Raw genomic sequence first — 16,400 nt, forward strand, 5'->3', positions numbered from 1 at the left:
GTTTATAATATTAGTAACAAAGTTGTCAGACAAGATGTTAAAGTATGTAAAGGCAACTAGCTATTTCTGGCTGTGGTTAGTAGTGGCGGTAGTATAGTTGGGTTAAGAGTCTAGGTGGGGGGGCATAAGGGTGGGGGTGTTAGTTTGGATTAGAACAAGGACAACGCCAGTGCAAATTTAAGTGAAATTTGAGTGCAGTCTTGAAAAGGCTGCTGCAAGGTAGAGTAGTTATAGAGGGTAGAAGATTGTTCCAAAGTTTAGATATGGTACATGAAAATATGGCATTTCCTGATGAGTTTTTGGGTTTGATAACAGTGAGTTGATTTTTGTTGCTTGATCTTAGGGGACTAGTAGGGTGATAGGGTTGGAGAAGAGTTTGAAGGGAAGGGATGTTAAGGGGGTGGTTAATGAGTTTATGAGCAAGGGTGAGTTGATTAAAGTGAAGGAGTTGTTCTAGCCAGTTTAGTTCTTTAAGGGAGATACAATGATGGCTGCGGTAGGAGGTTCCAGTGGCAAATTTAGCAATTTTGTTGTAACAAGCATCCAGCTTGTGTAGGTCTGTCTAAGGTTGGTAAGTATCGGGGATGCATAGAGTAGGGTGGCGATTAGCTGGGAATTGACTATGGAGATTCTAGCTGCCTTGGTTAGGAATTGGCAGCTTCGATATAATGCACCAAGTTTTTTGTGAACTTTTTTTATTGTGAGAGATATGTGGGTGTCAAATCTAAGTTTGTTGTCTATTTCCACACCAAGTAATTTTGTGTGTTCTGATGGAGAGATGATGGTATTGTCTTTGGCAAGAATGTTAAAGTGGGGGATGTTTTGGGTGGCTTTGGAAGGTTGGAACAGGAGAAGTTTTGTCTTACTTGGGTTGAGTAGGAGCTGAGCATTGGATAGCTAGCTTTCTACAGAAGAGATGATTCCTGTGTGACTTGTTGTAGTTCTGGTAGAGTGGGGACAGAGCAGATGAAAGTAGAGTCATCTGCGTACTGTATAAGAGATGCTTGTGTGGTGGCAGTATGTAGGTTGTTAGTGAAAAGTGAGAATAGCAGAGGGCCCAAGTACAGACCCTTGGGGAACTCCGAGAGTAACTGGGAGGTGAGGTGATATGTTATCGTCCCAGATTACTGATTGCTGGTGTCTGTGTAGATAGCTGTGGAACCAGTTGCAGGTTGATTGTGAGAAGGAGAGGTTGGGGAGAGTAGAGAGTAGTAGCTCACAAGATACCATGTCAAAGGCCTTTGAGAGATCTAGAAATACAGCAGTAGAGAAGAGGCCATTGTTTTTGTGATGAAGTATAGTGTTTGTGCAGACCGGAGGTAGTGCTGTGATATGGCCTGAAACCATGTTGGGTTTTGGAGAGGAGATTATTAGCTAGGAGGTAGTTGGAGACCTGGGCATCGATACCCTTTTCAAGTATCTTGGAGAGAGGGGAGAGGATAGCAATGGGGCAGTAATTGGAGAGGTCGGTGGAGGGGTGCCTTTGTGGAGGGGAATGATGTAGGATATTTTCCATATCGAGGGAACATAGTCTTCTGTTATGGAACGGTTGATTAGAATTGAAACTGGGTAGGCTAATGTATCAGATGCAGTTTTCAAGTATTCAGAGGGGAGGTTGTCAGCTGCGAGTTTGGAGGGTTTAAGTTTTGACAATAGTCTTTTTATGTTGGGCGTAGGTGCTGAGGTGAAGAAGAAAAGAGGAGTGGGAGGTTTAAAGTTAGGAGTTGGGGGGGCTGTTGTAGGGAAGTGTTGTTTGTTTAGAGATGTTATAGTTTCAGTGAAGTGTTTGTTAAATGATTCAGCAATACTGCTGGAGGAGGGGGGAATGGACTTCTGAGGGGTATCTACCTTCCCTGGGTGGAGGATATTGTTAATAGTGGACCAGAATTGCTTAGGGTTGTGGTTGGTAGAGTTTAAGGTGGATTTATAGTAGAGGGATTAGTCAGATTTTATATGCTTTTTGGCTTTATTGTGCAGTTCAAGGAATGATTGCCTATCTGAGTTATTTTTTTGTTAGTCACCAGTGCTTCCAGGCCTTATCTCTGGATTTCATTAGGGTTCTGGTGGTCTTTTGTAACCATGGGGCATGCCTGGATCTGACTTTGGCATTTCTTAGAGGAGCATGGGTGTTTAGGATGGAGAGGAAGGTACTGTCGAAGAAGTGGACAGCCTCATCTAGGTTGAGGTATTTTAGTGGTGACCAGTTAATGTTTTGCAGGGAGGAGATGAAGGAGTTGGGGTTGAAGTTGGACTTGTTCCATATTTGCCTGTGGATAATTGGCTTGAGACTGTTTGTGTGGTGCTGAATTAAGAAAGTGGGGGAGTGGTCACTAAGACTGTCAGGTAAACAGCCTGCTAGGTAAGAGTGAGGGGCTTTGTTGACTAGGATCCAGTCAAGTAAGGTATGATTGTTAGGGTTTTTGTTGATTCGGGTAGGGGATTGAATGAGTTGAGTGAACCCATGGAGATTAAGGTGAATGGTTGGGAGACTGTTATTACAGGATAGCCAGTTGATGTTAAAGTCACCGAGAATGATGGTTTCCTGGGGTAGAGATAGAGTAGCCCATCTCAGGAGATTTTCTAGGGGTGTAATATTTTGCCCTGGTGGGAAATAGCATTCTATGATAGTTTGAGATTGGCATAATGGATTTCTTCATTGTTGTAGTGAGGGGCAGATGAGTTCAGGAGTTGAATATTTATGTGGTGTTTAAATATCAGTGCTACACCACCTCCTTTTTTGGGCAATCTCTCTATGTTGTATACAGGTGGAAGTATTTCCTCACTTTTGATGTGAGGTTTGAGCCAAGTTTCAGTAAGGAAGAGAATATCTGGGGAATATATGCTTATGCTGACGTGTAGTTCTTGGATTTTATTGCATATGCTTCTGATGTTTAGGGACATTATAAGTAGGTCTGTTGTTTTCTTGTTGGCTAGGAGTTGAGTTTTTGGGGGGTTGCTTGGACTAGGGTTTGTGGCTGGGTTGGATTTGGGAGGACCAGGGTTTGGATGGATGTCTCCAGCAAGGGCTAGTTTATAGAGGGTGTTTAGGATATGTTTTATATACATTGTAAATCACTTATGGTATCTTAGGGATATTTTATTTTTGAGTGTGTTAAGTGTTTGGTAATGGAGTATGTGTATTGGGGGGATGGTTTTGGTGGCAGGATTTGTGTAGTTATAGTGTAAATGTTTGAGGGAGGGTGTTGAGAGTGTACAGTGGAAGTTGGGGCATGTGACTGTGGAGCCTTGGTAGGATGTAATGTGAGCTAGAACTACACAGGTTTGGATTGTTATTATATTAGGTAGTAGCATGATTGTGTTGGATGTAGTGGGAGGGGTGAGTAGTAGTGTAGCCTAATTGCTTGCAATTGGGGGGTGGGGTTAAGGCTAAGAATAAATGTAGAGGTACTGGGGCAGGTGGAAATAGGGGGCAGGAAGGAGAGCAGAGTGAGCATAGCGAACGGAGCAGGCTAGAACCCCCCCCCCAGGCTAAAGATTGCAGGGTAAGTGTCTAAATAGCCAAATTGTTAGGAGTTATTAGAATCTAGCAGGGAAAAACAATCTATAGACCTGATTTCAGCTGTGTCCTTTCTGGGTAGATACCTAGTTTGAATCAGACAAAAAGTGACAGTTCAAGTACCTTTTTGCCTCTATTTTGCAAGTGAGCAATTCCAGTGTGTCTATTAGGTCACCTTTTTTCACCTGGAGATTGATCTTGGTTTACTGATAACTAAAAAGAAAAAGTAATATATAATATTAATATATGTAATATAACTAAAAAGAAAAAGCAAAATATAACTATGAAGTATGGATACTGAGAGCCAAGTCACTGCAAGTCACATTTTCTGCTACCTTCTGTGAATAAGGGCCAAAGGGGCAGCCTGGGGTGAAGTTTCAGACCCCCCTCTAATGAATATCTGTTGTAAAGATGCTTAGGGGGGTTCTTTGTTTGACATTGAGTGGACGCTTCTTTCATCAGTGGTGTGGCTTTGGGAAATGTATCCATCCCATCACCTGTGTCTGTTAATATTATAATGTAAATGCCGGCACTTCGAGGCAGTGTTGGCGCTGTTACTGATTTTGGATATGAAATAGATCAAACAGAGATGTCCACGCAAGAACCTATAAAATACAGAGGAGAGTGAAGGGGTTGCCAATCATATTAAGGAGGAAATGCCCATGATTTTTACTAAGTCATTGTTTTGTTTTTTTGTTTTTTTCCAAGTAACAATTATATCCTCTTTGGAGAGTAGCAGAGAGGGACAATAACTTCCTTCATTCTGGAGGAATTTTATGCTAGGTAGAAAATGTTTCTAATGATAGTTGATATTGTGCTCAAAAGAGACCTCATGTGTTCATAGCTACTTTCTAGGCTAATGATCCAAGAAGATCTTCAGAATCCTAGCCATGCATCCCCAAATAAGTTTCTAGCCATAGCATTTCAAAAATGATTAACCCAGAGCATCCCCAAATAAGTTTCTAGCCATAGCATTTTAAAAATGATTAACCCAGAGCCTTTTGTAATATTAGTACAAATAACCCAAGAGCAGGCAGATGTTTACATGCCCCCCCCTGTTCCTCCTTCCCATCCACTCATCCAAATTATGCTTGAATACAGTAAGAGATATACTTTGCTTTTCATGGAGAGGAAGATGATTCTAGAGAAGTGGTTTTCTTTGCAAGACATACTTATCCTCCAGTATGTTCTACTTGAATTGCATTAGAGATGTAGATCTCTTGAGTGTTTTTTTCACCTACAATTGGACTTCCAGCTGTGTAAGAAATCTAAGAGGGCAGGGTCAATAGAGGATCTGTAAGTGAAGCAAGCTTTGCACCATAGTAACTTCAGTAGCCTGTAAAATACCAAAAAACGACCAGGGCTTTGAGATGATCAGTGTAGTTTTTGTATTTTAGACCCTTGGTTTTCTAGGTGGGAAAGTAATGTTGTAACTTGAGTTGTGCCAACTGTTTGGACAAGTACACACTAAAGTGGGCATTATAGATAATGTTCAGCCTGACGAATGATCACTTCCCTGGACCTGGATGTCCTGCCCTTACTAATAAACTGTTCAATAAAAGAGTACTTCCTTACAACAGTGGATACATGAGGATCAAATATCATCTCATTGTTTGCATGGGTTCCCAGGTGCTTCACTACTAAGTTAATTTTTCAGAGGTGTGTTGTTGATGTGATAGTTGCAGGGGATGACTTGCTGAAGGATACAATTAAACATTTTTACGGATTTAGTTTTAGACCGTGGTTTTAACACCAGCAATTTGTTGTTGTAAAGACCTTCCTGAAAGATCTTGGTAATGACTGGAATTTATGATGGCACAAGGTTACAGACATCTGCAAACTTAGTCAGCCATAAGGCCTTAACATTAGCTTTGACTTCTGAGAAGTAGAATCTAAAGAGAAGTGTCTCAAGAACCAAACTTAGGGGTACACCACTAGTGCCAAGTCTTCTGAAGTTCTACTTGTGAGCCAGTTTGTTATCAAATGAGTTACACAGGGATTTACTCTTAGCTAGATGAGGTTTATCAGTTATGTCTGAGTAGAGGATTGTGTTAAATGCCTTTGCAAGGTCTAGATATGAGTTGTGTTCAGACTTGACCAAATCCATTGCTTCAATAACCTTTTTGAAGTCATCCAGATTAAGAAGATATGATCTGCCCTTGATGACAAAACTGAACTGACTTGGGTTAAGAGTTTGTAGGCAACCTATGTATATGTACATGTTTTAGAAGCTGTTAAGTGTTCTGACTGAGATATTCTTGGTTTAATTAATTAATTGTTTGTTAATGGTGACTGGTTAGTTTGAATATAAAAGGTAAGTTTTTTTTATTGTGATGTCTGATGAAGTGGTTCTAAAACTGTGAAAGAGCTTACCACATTAAATCTCTTTCTTTTGTTCCTAAGTGTGTGTTGGCATTTCTGCCTACAGGAACACCACTTTGTTTTTTTACTTTGGATTACTTGTTTTTACGTGTGTGGAATTCTGTTTCTGTGATCCTTGCATTTTGCGCTTTCATGACCTATGTCCTTATTTATCTATTCCTTAATGACCCTTTCAATAGCCCTATATATGAGGTTGGTCAGACTTGTAGGTCTGTAGTTGCCCTGGCCAGTTGATGCCTCACCTTTGTACAAACACTAATTGACTGTTAGAGTGTTCCACTCATCTGATACAAACCTTGATTGGAGGCAGACACTGAAGAGCCTCTGTAGTGGATTTGACACATCCTGTTTCAGGCTGACCAACTGACATCCCTGGTATGTTATCAGGCCCCATATAAGCTGTGTTTTGTCCTTGGACAGTGCTTTGAGGACTTGTAGCTATAATTATGTGTGTGCATGGTGCGGCTTCTGCTGGTATTTGATCTGGGAATGTAAGGAGGGTGATGTTAGAGCTAAGTTTATCTGCTAGTATATCGATTATGCCCTCATTATTAGAATATGTCATATAATTTACTATTAGCTGTGCACAGTTTTGAGCATTATGTCTGAGGTTTCTAACATAGTTAAAGAAGGCTGTGTGATTATCATTGCTTGGGTGGCTATTTTTACCCCATTTGTTTGATAAAGGACTGGAGTTTCCTGCTAAGCCTTGTAAGAGCAAATTTGGTGTTTGGAAGATTATATGTATTTTTACATGTAATGAGCTTTTTTATTTTATTGCTGACCCTGATTATATTTGAGTTCCACCATAGGAGTTTTTTTTTTAACTTTAGGGTTCTATTTATTTTGAAGGAGGACAGATACTTATTTGTAACAATTTACCTGTACATAAAATTTGGTGGTGAAGGATTTCATGCACTCAGAGGGATCACCTTGGTGGAAGGGAATGCCAGGATGTCTCTTAGTTTTAGTAGATCAATTTTAGCATAATCTCTGAATGCGGAATTATTGTAGGATGTATTTTGTTTCATTCTTATCATCAATATAAATGATTTATGGTCTAATTTGCCTAGGGAAGATATAACAACTGGTGGGGAACAAAGGTGTCCTATATTAGTGAGAACCAAATCCAGGATTTTGTCTTCCCTACTAGAGGTGTGACCTAGTTGCTCCAGTGAGTTTGTATTTATGAGGTCCAGAACTATCTAAGCATACATGTTTGGTGATGTATACATTTCTCAGTCAATGGAGGAGTAATTGAAGTCTTCTGGGACAATCATGATTGACAAGATGCTTTAGACTTCCAGATTAGCCATGTAAGATGTATGGGCCAAGGAGGACATAGAGGGGGCCCTAAATCTAGCTATGATGTTGTATGGGGGGTTCCTTGAACATGCCTAGATACCTGATAATGGTATCAGCTTTGGAGAACATTTTCAATATTGTAGGTACAATAGTTTTCTTTTTCCCCAAAAAGTGCTAGACTACATATTTTCTCAGTTAGTTTTAAACCACGATCTTAACACCAGGAATTAATATGCTTTAGACCTTTTTTACCAGATGCAGAGTTTAAAACCATGTCAAGACTTTAAGACAGTGTTAAGTTTGCAGTCATCAGCAAACTTGGTCAGGCAGAGGTCCTTGATGTTAGCCTGAGCATCAGAGAAGTGTATATCTTAGAGGAGTGGACCCAGCTTGGAACTCTGTGGTATCACAAACCTTTTATTATACAGTGTGCCAACATCCCTCACAACATGAGCTCTATCTGTGAGCCATTTTTTAATATGATGAGTTACACATGGGTTGTAATTTTAGTGTGTGAGTTTATTTGTGATATCAAAGTGCGGGATAATGTCAACGTTTTTTTGCTAGATTAATGAAGACAGCATGAATGGACTGAACATTATCCAGTGCTTCAGTCACCATTACAAAGAAGTCCATCAGGTTCAGTAGACAGAACCAACCCTTCACAATGGACAAAACAGTAAAAAAAGCTGCACAAACTCACATTGCAAAATAAGAACTCAAAGCAGGAACAGTTCCACAGCTCACAATAATCCACTCCAACAAAGTTGCCCAAGCAGTTGCATTAAAGTGCAGCTTCATAAACCTGTCACACAACAGGGAAACAATAAAGAAAAGCAGGTAGCATAGCCTTTCTTCTTATTGAACAAAAAACACATTACATTCAGCACTTTGATGCAATTGCTTGGGTGCATATTATGTTTTTTTCAATATGTTATTTATGTAATTTTAATGCACATTTTAGATAAGTTTGCAAATTTATGCAATTTTTAATGTTTACAAAGAGATGTTTGGTTTGATGTTACTGTATCTTTAAATTCAAATGCCCTTTAGCTACCTTTTCCTGTGCTTTTGTATTTAAATTCAGGAAGTTTGTTACATTCTTTACCTAAGAAGTCCCTTTTGAATTTGGGACAAAAGCAATCAGGTTGTATTGCTTTTTTACAATAAATGAAGTATTTTACCTTTTGGATCCTACATTCTTTGGCAACTTTGGGGTGTGAGCTGCGGAACTGTTCCTACTTTGGGTTCTTATTTTGCAACCCTTCACAATGCCAGACAGTTTTGGATTGTAGGATTGTGGTCTTTCTATATCACTGTTTATGAGTTCCATTATAATATGTACCATTATTTTACAGACAATATTGGTTAAAATTAATAGGCCTATTATTCCAGTAGTCATTGATGGACCTAGCTTTGTGTAGTGATACTATCATGGCTACTCTCCAAGCCTGTGGCATATATCCACTGGAGATCAGTGAGGCTGTGCTTGATAGTTACTAGGAGGCAGCAGGAAGTTACCATACTAAATTTATACTTGACTATGCAGGAGCTCTTTGTACACCAATTTGAAACCATCCTTAGAATCATGGGAATCAATTGTATTCCTTAGTTTTAGGAGTTTTTTTTTTCCTTAGGGTCATAGGTAGTTACTAGCCATGCAGTCTAGGAAACCATTGAGGATCCTAGCTTACATTCCCAATTGCTGTAGAGTACTGTCTCGTTAAGTGACTTGCTTAGAGCCCCACTGCACGAGAATAGGGCTGAGCATACCTGTCAACCTGCAGGCACTGAAGATCAGAAGAAATGCCCTTGAGAAGTAAGAACATCGAGCTAAAATTCTGGGCATCTAATTAGCACAATAACAGGTTTAAGAAACAGTAAATGACAACATGGTGGAAGAATATAAGCATTTCATCAGTGTACAATTTGTGGACTGTATTATAAAATTGTACCACACAAGGTCATTTATTTTTCGCTTCTGAAAATGGGAGATGTAAGATGTGTGTCTTTTTTCTTTAAATTATTGGTGTCATTGGTATGTTGGCCATATGTATTTTTCTGTGTACTAGACAGCTTCAAAAATTACATGTGATGAGGGAAATTCAAAAAAAATTGTGTGAATGGGGTCATCCTCTGCATTGGTAAATCAGGCCTGAAAATAGGAAAGTTCCTTCTAAAATAAGAATAGTTCAGAGGTCTCGGTCTGAGGGAATCAAACTCTGAAGTACAGAAAGCAGCTCATAGTTTTAATCCTACACAGAAACTGGCAGATAAAAGCTGGAGATGCCAAGAAGTTGGACATAAGACCTATCTCACCCAAGGTAAAGCTCATATCCACCTGACCAAGTCACATTAAGAAAAAATAAATAAATAAAACAACTAAATAAATAAATAAGTAAATAAATTGAAAAAACAGAAAAAAACAAAGGTTATTCCATGAAGCTTCCCTGAATGGGAAACAAAATCAGACCATGGTGTTGAAAGTACCAAATCCTACCTACTGATGAACAGGTACTTCCATAAGCACTAGACCACAATGGATTATTTTATTCCAGAATTTGTTGACCGAAGGTCTCTACCACAAAAGCTTATTTCTAAATTTGCTTTAATTACATTGGATACAAATAGATGCTTCAGTGCTGGAATCCAGGTTAGTGTAAAAGTCAGTGATTTAAGCAGCTGCTTTAGTTACCAGGTCCTCTCTGGGAGAGAGATTTTAAATCTCATTAGGTCATCTGAGAGCTGAGATTTGACTTAGTTAAACACAGAATGGTAGTTGTAGTCTTGTCTTCAGTTTTCAAGGAAAATATGAGAGCCTGGTGGTCTGAATTGACCATGGAGGTAGAAAATTTAGGTGCGGAGTGGAGAGGTGTTGTGTTAGCAAGGACAAAGTCAAAGAAATTTGAATCCCTATGGCCACTGTTTTGCCCAGGGAACTGGTGCTAATAAAGCTGCAGAAATACTGGACCAATTTGTTCATGGCAGTGTATGTTCACTAATCTATGGGCAAGTTGATAAAATCTTCCATGAAAATTGATTATAGCTTAATATTTAATGACTTAAGTGGGTTTAGATAGACATTGCCGTCAGTGGGAGAAATGAAAGGCGTTGTATAATTATCAAGAAAATGGTAGTTTGTTTTGTTTACTGACTCTAAGATGTCTAGAATTTCAAGATCATTAACATGCTGGATTTGTTGTGAGGTAATTGGGTTAAGGGGACACTGATATTCTCCTAAGATCATAATGAGATCAGAATGAATGATAGGCATTAAATCCAGGTAATAAGAGTGAGTTTCCGAAGCACTGCAACCAATTCAGTTTATTCAGTATAGGTGTACCAGGTGTGATGTAAACATGTGTATGAGGTTTGCATCTGCTAGTACATTCCCTAAGTGGCTGTTGAATAGATTTCTTCAGAACCTCAGCACACATGGGTTTCATGTTAGAGTCAGATAGTATTAAGGTTTGAGTAAGCTCTTCACTAACAATGCTGATGAAGAGGTTAGCCTCTGAATTAAACAAGTATTAACAACTATCATAACTGGGTTCCCCATTAGGTATCAGTAAATGGTTTAAATGAAAAATAAGTCAATTCACTGCTTAAAGGTACCTAGTGCAACAGGTTGGTGGCAGATGGAGTAAGGGTAGCTTGTGATTCCACAGTAACAGAGACCTGGGATGTAAAGGCGAGGTCAGGTACAAGCTATACAGCAAAATGTTTGAAAGACAATATGACTGTATAGGATAAACTGTTCCTACCAGGGGAGAGGGTATATGATAAACAGCTTGGGGGAAAGATATGTACATGAACACAATGCTTGGTTATGTGGGTGAAAAAGAAGAATATCAGTTAATAAGCACAATACCAAAAAACTATTCAACAGAACACACTATGCAGGTTAGACAACTGAATACTCACTAAGCAGTGCAATACAAAGTGCTGATGGTAGGATTCAAGGAACAATGGAACAAGTACACTGTAACACAGGGCAGGATACTGTTATAGAAATACAAAAATAGTATGCAAAGAATAGTATGCAAAGAACATGCAATGTTACATAGTGCTGCGACAAAGAATAATGCAGCACAATGTTTTGATAAAGTGCAATACAGCAGAGTGCTATGACAAAGTATAATGTAGCACAGTGCTGTGACAAACAATAATTTAACACAGAGATGTAACAAAGTATAATGTAACCCAGTGATATCACAAAGCATTATGTAAAATGGTGCTGTAAGAAAATATAGTGTAGCACAGTGCTGAAACAATGTACACTGTAGCACAATGCTGTGATAAAGTATAAAGTAGCACAGTGCACTGACAGTGTATAATGTAGCACAGTGCTTTGAAAAAGTATAATATAGCTTAGTTATATCAGAAAGCATAACATAGCACAGTGTTATGAGAATGCATAATGTAGCACAATGCTGTGTCATTTTACACTGTAGCACAATGCTATGACATAGTATAAACTAGCACAGTGTACTGACAAGGTATGATGTAGCACAGTGAGATAAGAAAGTATAATGAAGCATTGTGTTGTAACAAGGCCTAATGTAGCACTGTAGTGTGAGAAATGTAATGCAGCACAGTGCTGTGATGAAGTATAATGTAGCACAATTATGTGACAAATTGTAATGTAGCACAGTGGTGTGACTAATTGTGATGTAGTGCAGTGTTATGATGAATTACAGTGTATCACAATGCTGTGATAAAGTATAAAGTAACACAGTACAGTGACAAGGTATAATGTAGCACAGTGATGTGAGAAAGTATAGTAAAGCATTGTTGTTGAGACAGGGTATAATGTAGCACTGTAGTGTGACAAAGTTAATGCAGCACAGTGCTGGGCAAAGTATAATGTAGCACAATTATGTGACAAAGTATAACATAACACATTGCTGTCAAAAATGTAATGTAGGACAGTGCTAGTATAATGTAGCGGAGTGCTATGACAGTGTATAACATAGCACTGTGCTGTCATAAAGTATAATGTAGGACAGTGCTTTGAGAAAGCATAATGTAGCATAATGCTATGATGAGGCAGAGCAGTGCTATGATAAAGTATAATGCATCACAGTGATATGAGAAAGTATAATGTAGCATTGTGTTGTGACAAAGTATAATATAGCACTGTAGTGTGACATAGTTAATGTAGCAGAGTGATGTGACAATGTAGCACAGTGCTGTGATATAGTATAATGTAGCACAGTGCACTGACAAGGTATAAAGCAGCACAGTGCTGTGACTGTGATGTAGCACAATGCTGTGATGAATTATAATGTATCACAATGCTGTGATAAAGTATAAAGTAACACAGTGCAGGGACAAGGTATAATGTAGCACAGTGATGTGAGAAAGTATAAAGTAGCACAGTGCTGTGACTAATTGTGATGTAGCACAGTACTGTGACAAAGTATAGTATAACACATGGATGTGATAAAATATAATGTAGGACAGTGCTGTGGCAAAATATTATGAAGCACAGTACTAGGATTATGTAGCAAAGTGCTACTTTATATCTTGTCACAGCACTGTGCTAAACTATACCTTGTCAGCACACTGTGCTGCATTATGTATTACAGCACAGTATTATGACAATGTATGACATAGCACTGTGCTGTCATAAAACATAATGTAGCACAGAACACTGACAAGATATAATGTAGCACAGTGATGTGACAAGGTATAGTTTAGCACAGTGCTGTAGCAATGTATAATGTAGCACAGTGCTATGATAAGGTATACAGTAGGACAGTGCTGTGACAAAGCATAATGTAACACAGTGATGTGATAAAGTGTAATGTAGCATGGTGTTCTGACAAGATATAATATAGGACAGTGATATGACAAAGTATAATGTAGCACAATTATGTGACAAATTGTGATGTAGCACAGTGGTGTGACTGTGATGTAGTGCAGTGTTATGATGAATTACAGTGTATCACAATGCTGTGATAAAGTATAAAGTAACACAGTACAGTGACAAGGTATAATGTAGCACAGTGATGTGAGGAAGTATAATGTAGCATTGTGTTGTGACAGGGTATAATGTAGCACAGTGATCTGAGAAAGTATATTAAAGCATTGTTGTTGAGACAAGGTATAATATAGCACTGTAGTGTGACAAAGTTAATGCAGCACAGTGCTGTGCAAAGTATAATGTAGCACAATTATGTGACAAAGTATAACATAACACATTGCTGTCAAAAATGTAATGTAGGACAGTGCTAGGATAATGTAGCTCAGTGCTATGAAAGTGTATAACATAGCACTATGCTGACATAAAGTGTAATGTAGGACAGTGCTTTGACAAAGCATAATGTAGAACAATGCTATGATGAGGCAGAGCAGTGCTATGATAAAGTATAATGCAGCACAGTGATATGAGAAAGTATAATGTAGCATTGTGTTGTGCCAAAGTATAATGTAGCACTGTAGTGTGACATAGTTAATGCAGCACAGTGCTGTGACTCTGATGTAGCATAATGCTGTAATGAATTGTAATCTATCACAATGCTGTGATAAAGTATAAAGTAACACACTGCAGTGACAAGGTATAATGTAGCACAGTGCTGTGACCAAGTATAATGTAGCACAGTGATATGACAATGTAGCACAGTGCTGTAATATAGTATAATGTAACACAGAGCACTGACAAGGTATAAAGTAGCACAGTGCTGTGACTGTGATGTAGCACAATGCTGTGATGAATTATAATGTATCACAATGCTGTGATAAAGTATTAAGTAACACAGTACAGTGACAAGGTATAACGTAGCACAGTGGTGTGACTAATTGTGATGTAGTGCAGCACTGTGACAAAGTATAGCATAACACATTGATGTGATAAAATATAATGTAGGACAGTGTTGTGGCAAAATATTATGTAGCACAGTGCTAGGATTATTTAGCAAAGTGCTACTTTATATCTTGTCACAGCACCATGTTAAACTATACCTTGTCAGCACACTGTGCTGCATTATGTATTACAGCACAGTATTATGACAATGTATGACATAGCACTGTGCTGTCATAAAATATAATGTAGCACAGTGACGTGACAAGGTGTAGTTTAGCACAGTGCTGTAGCAATGTATAATGTAGCATAGTGCTATGATAAGGTATACAGTAGGACAGTGCTGTGACAAAGCATAATGTAACACAGTGATGTGATAAAGTGTAATGTAGCATGGTGCTCTGACAAGGTATACTATAGCACAGTGATGTGGCAAAGTATAATGTAGTACATTGCTGTGACAGCATATAATGTAGCTCAGTTAGTACACATATTTCTACATAGGTCTGGATTTCAACTCTTACTCCAGTGAACATTCAGAACATAGTAAGGGGCATTATTCCCCCTTTGCCACACAAACACCTTTTAATGTGATGTGACAATGCACAATGTAGCACAGTGCTGTGCTATAGTATAAACTAACACAGTGCACAGACAAGGTTTAATGTAGCACACTGCTTTGGAGAAAGCATAATGTAGCACAGTGTTGTGACAAAGTGTAGTGTAGCTCAGTGATATGAGAAAGAATAATGTAGAACTGTGGTGCGACCAAGCATAATGTAGCACAGTGCTTCGACAAGCTATAAAGTATCACAGTGGTGTGATAATGTATTTTGTAGCACAGTGGTGTGTGAAAGCATAATGTAGCACAGTAGTTGACAAGGCATAATGTAGCAGAGTACTGTGATAAAGTATAATGTATCACAGTGCACAGACAAGGCATAATGTAACATAATGCCGTGACAAACTGTAATGTAGCATAGTGGTATGATAATATAGTGTAGCACAGTGGTGATAAAGTGCAATGTAGCATGGTGTTGTGACAAAGAATAATGTAGCATAGTGGTGTCACTATGATGTTATAAAGTATAATGAAGCACAATGCCATGCTACACAAATAGACGTACTTTTCAATACAGATATTTTGCAAAATAGTTTAATTGTAACCACAGCAGTACAATATGTGACAGTACACTATACCAGGACATCATGGCAAGCAGGCTCACAAGTCACAACAATCACTTATTATGCAATAGAGTGCAATAGCACAGGCTGTTATAACACTGTAAAACTCTACACAGTTTAACACAGTATTATAATAATCAGGTTTGGTATTTCAGCAAGTAGTCTCAGGTGCCACAGTGCAGCATAGTGCAGTATAACACAAAAAAAGCGAGCAGAGTATAGTAGGCAGCCACAACAGAGGGGCACAGGGGCAAAACACTGAGCAGACTTAGGAGTTAGAGAAAGAGAAACAATGATGTTCGGAAAGCTTTGCATATAAACAGAATGACAACACAACTCAAGAGCCACAGTTAAAGGAGACTTAATAGGCTGAGAAGAAACACTACAAAAGCAGGCCTAGCAGATAAAACAAGGAAGGCTTAGGGAAGTAGAGAAAAAATGATATGGCATGCTTATCAGATAAACACAACATGATGCAGTATCTTAGTACCAACTATCTAGTCATCTGATGACACACTGCATAACTCAGTACATTGCAGCACAATATAGAAGTTAAAGTATCTGCATTCAAGAATAAGTACAGATAAGAGAAATATTCTTACAGACAGAAATAACAGATCTAAATAAACAAAGCAGTGTAGTCTCTGATTCAGTGGATAAGAATTCTGTTATTTCTGTCTGTAGATATATTTCTCTTATCTATGCTTATTCTCTGAGTGTAAATTAACTTCCATATTGCAATTTTTTATCTACTGAATCATTACTTAATACACTGTTTGCTTGTTTAGTTATTCCACCTTTTTTTTAAGTAATTATGCAATGCTGCGCTAAGTTATGCAGTTTTTTTAATACACCAAGTGAAAGAACTTTTCGTCATAGTCCACCAACTTTTTGTAGTTAACTCATTTCTTTCATTCTGTGTTTCAGATGATAAATTCCAGAGTGAACTTAAATTTTGATGGAGATTTACTTATGGCCTTACTCAAGTTTTTATCATTTAAATTCTGCAGTGTCATCTCTTACAGGAAGATTACAGAAAATCACTTAACAGTCTGCTTACAGAAGTATTGACTATGGCTTTTACGCACATAATGGCACATTCTACCCAATACCTACAGTTTGCATCAGCAATATCTTAATATTTTCATATAATGGCCTTTGCATTTTATGAATGCTCCATGATGAGTTCAGCAGACATTTTTAAGG

The sequence above is a fragment of the Protopterus annectens genome, chromosome 2.part1 (genome assembly GCF_019279795.1).
Source record: "Protopterus annectens isolate FY-2018-M chromosome 2.part1, PAN1.0, whole genome shotgun sequence".
NCBI classification, from domain to species: domain Eukaryota; kingdom Metazoa; phylum Chordata; order Ceratodontiformes; family Protopteridae; genus Protopterus; species Protopterus annectens.